This window comes from Triticum aestivum, chromosome 4B, assembly GCF_018294505.1.
Source record: "Triticum aestivum cultivar Chinese Spring chromosome 4B, IWGSC CS RefSeq v2.1, whole genome shotgun sequence".
NCBI classification, from domain to species: domain Eukaryota; kingdom Viridiplantae; phylum Streptophyta; class Magnoliopsida; order Poales; family Poaceae; genus Triticum; species Triticum aestivum.
In genome coordinates, this window is record NC_057804.1 from 184,735,111 (window position 1) to 184,745,263 (window position 10,153).

Consider the following 10,153-nt stretch of genomic DNA (forward strand, 5'->3'; position numbering starts at 1 on the left):
AATCCTAAATGCTTAGTATAGGATGCTAGTTTATCATCATTGGCCCTACATTCTTGTCAGTCTGCCTTGCTATACTATCGGGCCGTGATCACTCGGGAGGTGATCACGGGTATATACTATACATATATACATACTATACAGATGGTGACTAAAGTTGGGTTGGCTCGTTGAGTGCCCGCGAGTGATTCACGGATTGGGGGCTGAAAGGACCTTTGTCCCGATGACCCTCTGTGTGGATCTTTGTGGCGGAGCGACAGGGCAGGTTGAGACCACCTAGGCGAGAGGTGGGCCTGGCCCTGGTCGGCGTTCGCGGTTGCTTCATAATAACACGCTTAACGAGATCTTGGTATTTGATTTGAGTCTGTCCACTGGCCTATACGCACTAACCAACTATGCGGGAAAGATATGGGCACTCGACGTCGTGGTATCAGCCGAAGCCTTTGTGACGTCAGCGACTGAGCGGCGCGCGCCGGGTTGGACTATGTAACACGACTTCCTTTGTAATGGAGGTTGCTAGGTCTGCTCACCGGCCGCGTACGCAACGTGCATGTATGCAATGGGCGATGGGCCTAGACCCCTGTGCGCATAGGATTTAGACCGGCATGCCGACCTCTCTGTTGTGCCTAGGTGGGTCTGTGATGTGTTTGAAGGAAATATGTCCTAGAGGCAATAATAAAGTTATTATTTATTTCCTTATATCATGATAAATGTTTATTATTCATGCTAGAATTGTATTAACCGGAAACATAATACATGTGTGAATATATAGACAAACAGAGTGTCACTAGTATGCCTCTACTTGACTAGCTTGTTAATCAAAGATGGTTATGTTTCCTAACCATAGACAAAAGAGTTGTTATTTGATTAACGGGATCACATCATTAGTTGAATGATCTGATTGACATGACCCATTCCGTTAGCTTAGCACCCGATCGTTTAGTATGTTGCTATTGCTTTCTTCATGACTTATACATGTTCCTGTAACTATGAGATTATGCAACTCCCGTTTACCGGAGGAACACTTTGGGTGCTACCAAACGTCACAACGTAACTGGGTGATTATAAAGGAGTACTACAGGTGTCTCCAAAGGTACATGTTGGGTTGGCGTATTTCGAGATTAGGTTTTGTCACTCCGATTGTCGGAGAGGTATCTCTGGGCCCTCTCGGTAATGCACATCACTATAAGCCTTGCAAGCAATGTGACTAATGAGTTAGTTGCAAGATGATGTATTACGGAACGAGTAAAGAGACTTGCCAGTAACGAGATTGAACTAGGTATTGGATACCGACGATCGAATCTCGGGCAAGTAACATACCGACGACAAAGGGAACAACGTATGTTGTTATGCGGTTTGACCGATAAAGATCTTTGTAGAATATGTAGGAGCCAATATGGGCATCCAGGTTCCGCTATTGGTTATTGACCGAGAATAGTTCTTGGTCATGTCTACATTGTTCTCGAACCCGTAGGATCCGCACGCTTAAGGTTTTGATGACAGTTATATTATGAGTTTATGAGTTTTGATGTACCGAAGGAGTTCGGAGTCCCGGATGAGATCGGGGACATGACGAGGAGTCCCGAAATGGCCGAGACGTAAAGATCGATATATTGGACGACTATATTCGGACTTCGGAAAGGTTCCGAGTGATTCGGGTATTTTTCGGAGTACCGGGGAGTTACGGGAATTCGCCGGGGAGTATATGGGCCTTATTGGGCCATACGGGAATAGAGGAGAGAGGCCAAAAGGAAGGAGGCCTGCGCCCCCCCTCTGGTCCGAATTGGACAAGGGGGGCAGCCCACTTTTCCTTCTCCCTCTCCTCCTCTTTCCTTCTCCAACAAGGAAAGGAGGAGTCCTACTCCCGGTGGGAGTAGGACTCCCCCCTTGGTGCGCCTCCTCCATAGGCCGGCCACCTCCCCCCTTGCTCCTATATATATGGGGGCAGGGGGGCACCCCAAAGACACAACAACAATTGATCCTTGAGATCTATTAGCCGTGTGCGGTGCCCCCCTCCATCATAGTCCTCCTCGATAATATTGTAGCGGTGCTTAGGCGAAGCCCTGCGACGGTAGAACATCAAGATCGTCACCACGCCATCGTGCTGACGGAACTCTCCCTCGACACTCGGCTGGATCGGAGTTCGAGGGACGTTATCGAGCTGAATGTGTGCTAGAACTCGGAGGTGCCGTAGTTTCGGTGCTTGATCGGTCGGGCCGTGAAGACGTACGACTACATCAACCGCGTTGTCATAACGCTTCCGCTTTCGGTCTACAAGGGTATGTAGATTACACTCTCCCCTCTCATTGCTATGCATCACCATGATCTTGCGTGTGCGTAGGAATATTTTGAAATTACTACGTTCCCCAACAGTGGCATCCGAGCCTAGGTTTTATAGTTTGATGTTATATGCACGAGTAGAACACAAGTGAGTTGTGGGCGATATAAGTCATACTGCTTACCAGCATGTCATACTTTGGTTCGGTGGTATTGTTGGATGAAGCGGCCCGGACCGACATTACGCGTACGCTTATGCGAGACTGGTTCTACCGCCATGCTTTGCACACAGGTGGCTAGCGGGTGTCAGTTTCTCCAACTTTAGTTGAATCGAGTGTGGCTACGCCCGGTCCTTGAGAAGGTTAAAACAGCACCAACTTGACAAACTATCGTTGTGGTTTTGATGCGTAGGTAAGAACGGTTCTTGCTCAGCCCGTAGCAGCCACGTAAAACTGCCAACAACAAAGTAGAGGACGTCTAACTTGTTTTTGCAGGTCATGTTGTGATGTGATATGGTCAAGACGTGATGAGATATAAGTTGTTGTATGAGATGATCATGTTTTGTTGAAGTTATCGGCAACTGGCAGAAGCTCTATGGTTGTCTCTTTGTTGCATAAGATGCAAGTGCCAAATAATTGCTTTACTTTATCGCTATGCGATAGCAATAGTTGCAAGAGCAATAGTTGGCGAGACGACCATGTGACGACACATTGATATAGATCAAGATGATGAAGATCATGGTGTCGTGCCGGTGACGATAGAGATCATGACAATACTTTGGAGATGGAGATCAAAGGCGCAAGATGATCATGGCCATATCATGTCACATATTTTGATTGCATATGATGTTTATCTGTTATACATCTTATTCTGTTTTGTTTGACGGTAGCATTATAAGATGATCTCTCACTAATTATCAAGAAGTGTTCTCAATGAGTATGCACCGTTGCCAAAGTTCATCGTGCCCAGACACCACGTGATGATCGGGTGTGATAAGCTCTACGTCCATCTACAACGGGTGCAAGCCAGTTTTGCACATGCGGAATACTCAGGTTAAACTTGACGAGCCTAGCATATGCAGATATGGCCTCGGAACACGGAGACTGAAAGGTCGAGCGTGAATCATATAGTAGATATGATCAACATAATGATGTTCACCATTGAAAGCTACTCCATTTCACGTGATGATCGGTTATGGTTTAGTTGATTTGGATCACGTGATCACTTAGAGGATTAGAGGGATGTCTTTCTAAGTGGGAGTTCTTAAGTAATATGATTAATTGAACTTAAATTTATCATGAACTTAGTCCTGGTAGTATTTTGCAAATTATGTTGAAGATCAATAGCTTGCGTTGTTGCTTTCATATGTTTATTTTGATATGTTCCTAGAGAAAATTGTGTTGAAAAATGTTAGTAGCAATGATGCGGATTGGATCCATGATCTGAGGTTTATCCTCATTGCTGCACAGAAGAATTATGTCCTTGATGCACCACTAGGTGACAAACCTTTTGCAGGAGCAGATGCAGACGTTATGAACATTTGGCTAGCTCAATATGATGACTACTTGATAGTTTAGTGCACCATGCTTAACGGCTTAGAATCGAGACTTCAAAAACGTTTTGAACGTCATGGACCATATGAGATGTTCCAGGAGTTGAAGTTAATATTTCAAGCAAATACCCGAGTTGAGAGATATGAAGTCTCCAACAAGTTCTATAGCTACAAGATGGAGGAGAATCGCTCAACTAGTGAGCATGTGCTCAGATTGTCTGGGTACTACAATTGCTTGAATCAAGTGGGAGTTAATCTTCCAGATAAGATAGTGATTGACAGAATTCTCTAGTCACCACCACCAAGTTAGTAGAACTTCGTGATGAACTATAATGCAAGGGATAACGGAAACGATTCCCAAGCTCTTCGTGATGCTAAAATCAACGAAGGTAGAAATCAAGAAAAACATCAAGTGTTGATGCTACACAAGACCACTAGTTTCAAGAAAAGGGCAAAGGGAAGAAGGGGAACTTCAAGAAGAACGGCAAGCGAGTTGTTGCTCAAGTGAAGAAGCCCAAGTCTGGTCCTAAGCCTGAGACTAAGTGCTTCTACTGCAAAGGGATTGGTCACTGGAAGCAGAACTACCCCAAGTGATTGGCGGATAAGAAGGATGGCAAAGTGAACATAAGTATATTTGATATACATGTTATTGATGTGTACTTTACTAGTGGTTATAGCAACCCCTCGGTACTTGGTACTGGTTCAGTTGCTAAGAGTAGTAACTCGAAATGGGAGTTGCAGAATAAACAGAAACTAGTTAAGGGTGAAGTGACGATGTGTGTTGAAAGTAGCTTCAAGATTGATATGATCATCATCGCACACTCCCTATACTTTCGGGATTAGTGTTGAACCTAAATAAATGTTATTTGGTGTTTGCGTTGAGCATGAATATGATTTGATCGTGTTTATTGCAATACGGTTATTCATTTAAGTAAGAGAATAAACTGTTGTTCTGATTACATGAATAAAACCTTATATGGTTACACACCCAATGAAAATGGTTCATTGGATCTCGATCGTAGTGATACACATATTCATAATATTGAAACCAAAAGATGCAAAGTTAATAATGATAGTGCAACTTATTTGTGGCACTACCGTTTAGGTCATATTGGTGTAAAGCACATGAAGAAACTCCATGCTGATGGGATTTTGGAATCACTTGATTATGAATCACTTGATGCTTGCGAACCATGCCTCATAGGCAAGATGACTAAGACTCTGTTCTTCGGAACAGTGGAGCAAGCAACTGACTTATTGGAAATGATACATACTGATGTATGCGATCCGATGAGTGTTAAGGCTCGCGGCGGGTATCGTTATTTTCTGACCTTCACAGATGATTTGAGCAGATATGGGTATATCTACTTGATGAAACATAAGTCTGAAACATTTGAAAAGTTCAAAGAATTTCAGAGTGAAGTGGAAAATCATCGTGACAAGAAAAAGGTTTCTACGATCTGATCGCGGAAACAAATATTTGATTTATGAGTTTGGTCTTCAATTAAAACAATGTGGAATAGTTTCACAAATTCATGCCACCTGGAACACCACATCATAATGGTGTGTCCGAACGTCATAACCGTACTTTATTGGATATAGTACAATCTATGATGTTTCTTACCGATTTACCAATATTGTTTTGGGATCATGCATTAGAGACAGTTGCATTCACGTTTAATAGGGCACCATCTAAATCCGTTGAGACGACACCATATGAACTGTGGTTTAGCAAGAAACCTAAGTTGTCGTTTCTTAAAGTTTGGGGCTGCGATGCTTATGTGAAAAAGTTTCATCTTGATAAGCTCAAATCCAAATTGGAGAAGTGCGTCTTCATAGAATACCCAAAGGAAACTGTTGGGTACACCTTCTATCACAGATCCAAAGGCAAGATATTCGTTGCTAAGAATGGATCCTTTCTAGAGAAGGAGTTTCTCTCGAAAGAAGTGAGTGGGAGGAAAGTAGAACTTGATGAGGTAACTGTACCTACTCTTGAATTGGAAAGTAGTTCATCACAGAAATCTGTTCCTGTGAATCCTACACCAATTAGTGAGGAAGCTAATGATGATGATCATCTAACTTCAGATCAAGTTACTACAGAACTTCGTAGATCAACCAGAGTGAGATCCACACCAGAGTGGTACGGTAATCTTGTTCTAGAAGTTAAGTTACAAGACCATGACGAACCTGCGAACTATGAGGAAGCGATGATGAGCCCAGATTCCGCAAAATGGCTTGAGGCCATGAAATCTGAGATGGGATCCATGTATGAGAACAAAGTGTGGACTTTGGTTGACTTGCCCGATGATTGGCAAGCAATTGAGAATAAATGGATTTTCAAGAGGAAGACAGATGCTGATAGTAGTGTTACTATCTACAAATCTAGAATTGTCGCAAAAGGTTTTCGACAAGTTCAAGGTGTTGATTACGATGAGAGTTTCTCACTCGTAGCGATGCTTAAGTCTGTCCAAATCATGTTAGCAATTGCCGCATTTTTATGAAATCTGGCAAATGGATAAACAAAACTACATTCCTTAATGGATTTAAAGAAGAGTTGTATATGATGCAACCAGAAGGTTTTGTTAATCCTAAAGGTGCTGACAAAATACGCAAGCTCCAGCGATCCATCTATGGACTGGTGCAAGCATCTCAGAGTTGGAATATACGCTTTGATAAGTTGATCAAAGCATATAGTTTTATACAGACTTGCGGTGAAGCCTGTATTTACTAGAAAGTGAGTGGGAGCACTACAACATTTCTGATAAGTATATGTGAATGACATATTGTAGATCGGAAATAATGTAGAATTATTCTGCAAAGCATAAAGGAGTGTTTGAAAGGAGTTTTTCAAAGAAAGACCTCGGTGAAGCTGCTTACATAATGAGCATCAAGATCTATAGAGATAGATCAAGACGCTTGATAAGTTTTTTCAATGAGTACATACCTTGACAAGATTTTGAAGTAGTTCAAAATGGAACAGTCAAAGAAAGAGTTCTTGCCTGTGTTACAAGGTGTGAAATTGAGTAAGACTCAAAACCCGACCACGGCAGAAGATAGAAAGAGAATGAAAGTCATTCCCTATGCCTTGGCCATAGGTTCTATAAAGTATGCCATGTTGTGTACCAGATCTATTGTATACCCTACACTGAGTTTAGCAAGGGAGTACAATAGTGATCTAGGAGTAGATCACTGGACAACAGTCAAAATTATCCTTAGTGGAATAAGGATATGTTTCTCGATTATGGAAGTGACAAAAGGTTCGTCGTAAAGGGTTACGTCAATGCAAGTTTTGACACCAATCTGGATGACTCTAAGTCTCGATCTAGATACATATTGAAAGTGGGAGCAATTAGCTAGAGTAGCTCCGTGCAGAGCATTGTAGACATAGAAAATTGCAAAATACATAACGGATCTGAATGTGAAAGACCCGTTGACTAAGATTCTCTCACAAGCAAAACATGATCACACCCTAGTACTCTTTGGGTGTTAATCACATAGCGATGTGAACTAGATTACTGAATCTAGTAAACCCTTTGGGTGTTGGTCACATGGCAATGAGAACTATGGGTGTTAATCACATGATGATGTGAACTATCGATGTTAATCACATGGTGATGTGATCTAGATTATTGACTCTAGTGCAAGTGGGAGACTGAAGGAAATATGCCCTAGAGGCAATAATAAAGTTATTATTTATTTCCTTATATCATGATAAATGTTTATTATTCATGCTAGAATTGTATTAACTGGAAACATAATACATGTGTGAATATATAGACAAACAGAGTGTCACTAGTATGCCTCTACTTGACTAGCTTGTTAATCAAAGATGGTTATGTTTCCTAACCATAGACAAAAGAGTTGTTATTTGATTAACGGGATCACATCATTAGTTGAATGATCTGATTGACATGACCCATTCCGTTAGCTTAGCACCCGATCGTTTAGTATGTTGCTATTGCTTTCTTCATGACTTATACATGTTCCTGTAACTATGAGATTATGCAACTCCCGTTTACCGGAGGAACACTTTGGGTGCTACCAAACGTCACAACATAATTGGGTGATTATAAAAGAGTACTACAGGTGTCCCCAAAGGTACATGTTGGGTTGGCGTATTTCGAGATTAGGTTTTGTCACTCCGATTGTCGGAGAGGTATCTCTGGGCCCTCTCGGTAATGCACATCACTATAAGCCTTGCAAGCAATGTGACTAATGAGTTAGTTGCAAGATGATGTATTACGGAACGAGTAAAGAGACTTGCCAGTAACGAGATTGAACTAGGTATTGGATACCGACGATCGAATCTCGGGCAAGTAACATACCGATGACAAAGGGAACAACGTATGTTGTTATGCGGTTTGACCGATAAAGATCTTCGTAGAATATGTAGGAGCCAATATGGGCATCCAGGTTCCGCTATTGGTTATTGACCGAGAATAGTTCTCGGTTATGTCTACATTGTTCTCGAACCCGTAGGGTCCGCACGCTTAAGGTTTCGATGGCAGTTATATTATGAGTTTATGAGTTTTGATGTACCGAAGGAGTTCGGAGTCCCGGATGAGATCGGGGACATGACGAGGAGTCTCGAAATGGCCGAGACGTAAAGATCGATATATTGGACGACTATATTCGGACTTCGGAAAGGTTTCGAGTGATTCGGGTATTTTTCGGAGTACCGGGGAGTTACGGGAATTCGCCGGGGAGTATATGGGCCTTATTGGGCCATACGGGAATAGAGGAGAGAGGCCAAAAGGAAGGAGGCCTGCGCCCCCCCTCTGGTCCGAATTGGACAAGGGGGGCAGCCCACTTTTCCTTCTCCCGAGTAGGACTCCCCCCTTGGTGCGCCTCCTCCATAGGCCGGCCACCTCCCCCTTGCTCTTATATATATGGGGGCAGGGGGGCACCCCAAAGACACAACAACAATTGATCCTTGAGATCTATTAGCCGTGTGCGGTTCCCCCCTCCACCATAGTCCTCCTCGATAATATTGTAGCGGTGCTTAGGCGAAGCCCTGCGACGGTAGAACATCAAGATCGTCACCACGCCGTCGTGCTGACGGAACTCTCCCTCGACACTCGGCTGGATCGGAGTTCGAGGGACGTCATGGAGCTGAACGTGTGCTAGAACTCGGAGGTGCCGTAGTTTCGGTGCTTGATCGGTCGGGCCGTGAAGACGTATGACTACATCAACCGCGTTGTCATAACGCTTCCGCTTTCGGTCTACAAGGGTATGTAGATTACACTCTCCCCTCTCGTTGCTATGCATCACCATGATCTTGCGTGTGTGTAGGAATATTTTGAAATTACTACGTTCCCCAACAGTGTTGATCTTCCGAGGCCGGGCATGACCCAGGAAAGTGTGTCCGGCCAAATGGGATCGAGCGTATTGGGTTATGTGGTGCATCTCTGCAGGGAAGTTTATCTATTCGAATAGCCGTGTCCCTCGGTAAAAGGACGACCCGGAGTTGTACCTTGACCTTATGACAACTAGAACCGGATACTTAATAAAACACACCCAGACAAGTTCCACAGACAACCCGGTGATCGCTTTTCCACAGGGCGATAAGGTGAGGATCACCGGGTAGGATTATGCTATGCGATGCTACTTGGAGGACTTCAATCTACTCTCTTCTACATGCTGCAAGACGGAGGCTGCCAGAAGCGTAGTCTTCGATAGGACTAGCTATCCCCCTCTTATTCTGGCATTCTGCAGTTCAGTCCACTGATATTGCCTCCTTACACATATACCCATGCATATGTAGTGTAGCTCCTTGCTTGCGAGTACTTTGGATGAGTACTCACGGTTGCTTTGCTCCCTCTTTTCCCCCGTTTTCCTCTTCTTCTCGGATGTCGCAACCAGACGTTGGAGCCCAGGAGCCAGACGCCACCGTCGACGATGACTCCTACTACACCGGAGGTGCCTACTACTACGTGCAGGCCGCTGACGACGACCAGGAGTAGTTTATGAGGATCCCAGGCAGGAGGCCTGCGACTCTTTTGATTTGTATCCCAGTTTGTGCTAGCCTTCTTAAGGCAAACTTGTTTAACTTATGTCTGTACTCAGATATTGTTGCTTCCGCTGACTCGTCTCTGATCGAGCACTTGTATTCGAGCCCTCGAGGCCTTGGCTTGTAATATGATGCTTGTATGACTTATTTATGTTTTTAGAGTTGTGTTGTGATATCTCCCCGTGAGTCCCTGATCTTGATCGTACACGTTTGCGTGCATGATTAATGTACGATTGAATCGGGGGCATCACATATAACTAGATATACATTGGTATTAAAGGAGTGGGGTAATATCTGTGGACTAAACTGCAGAAATG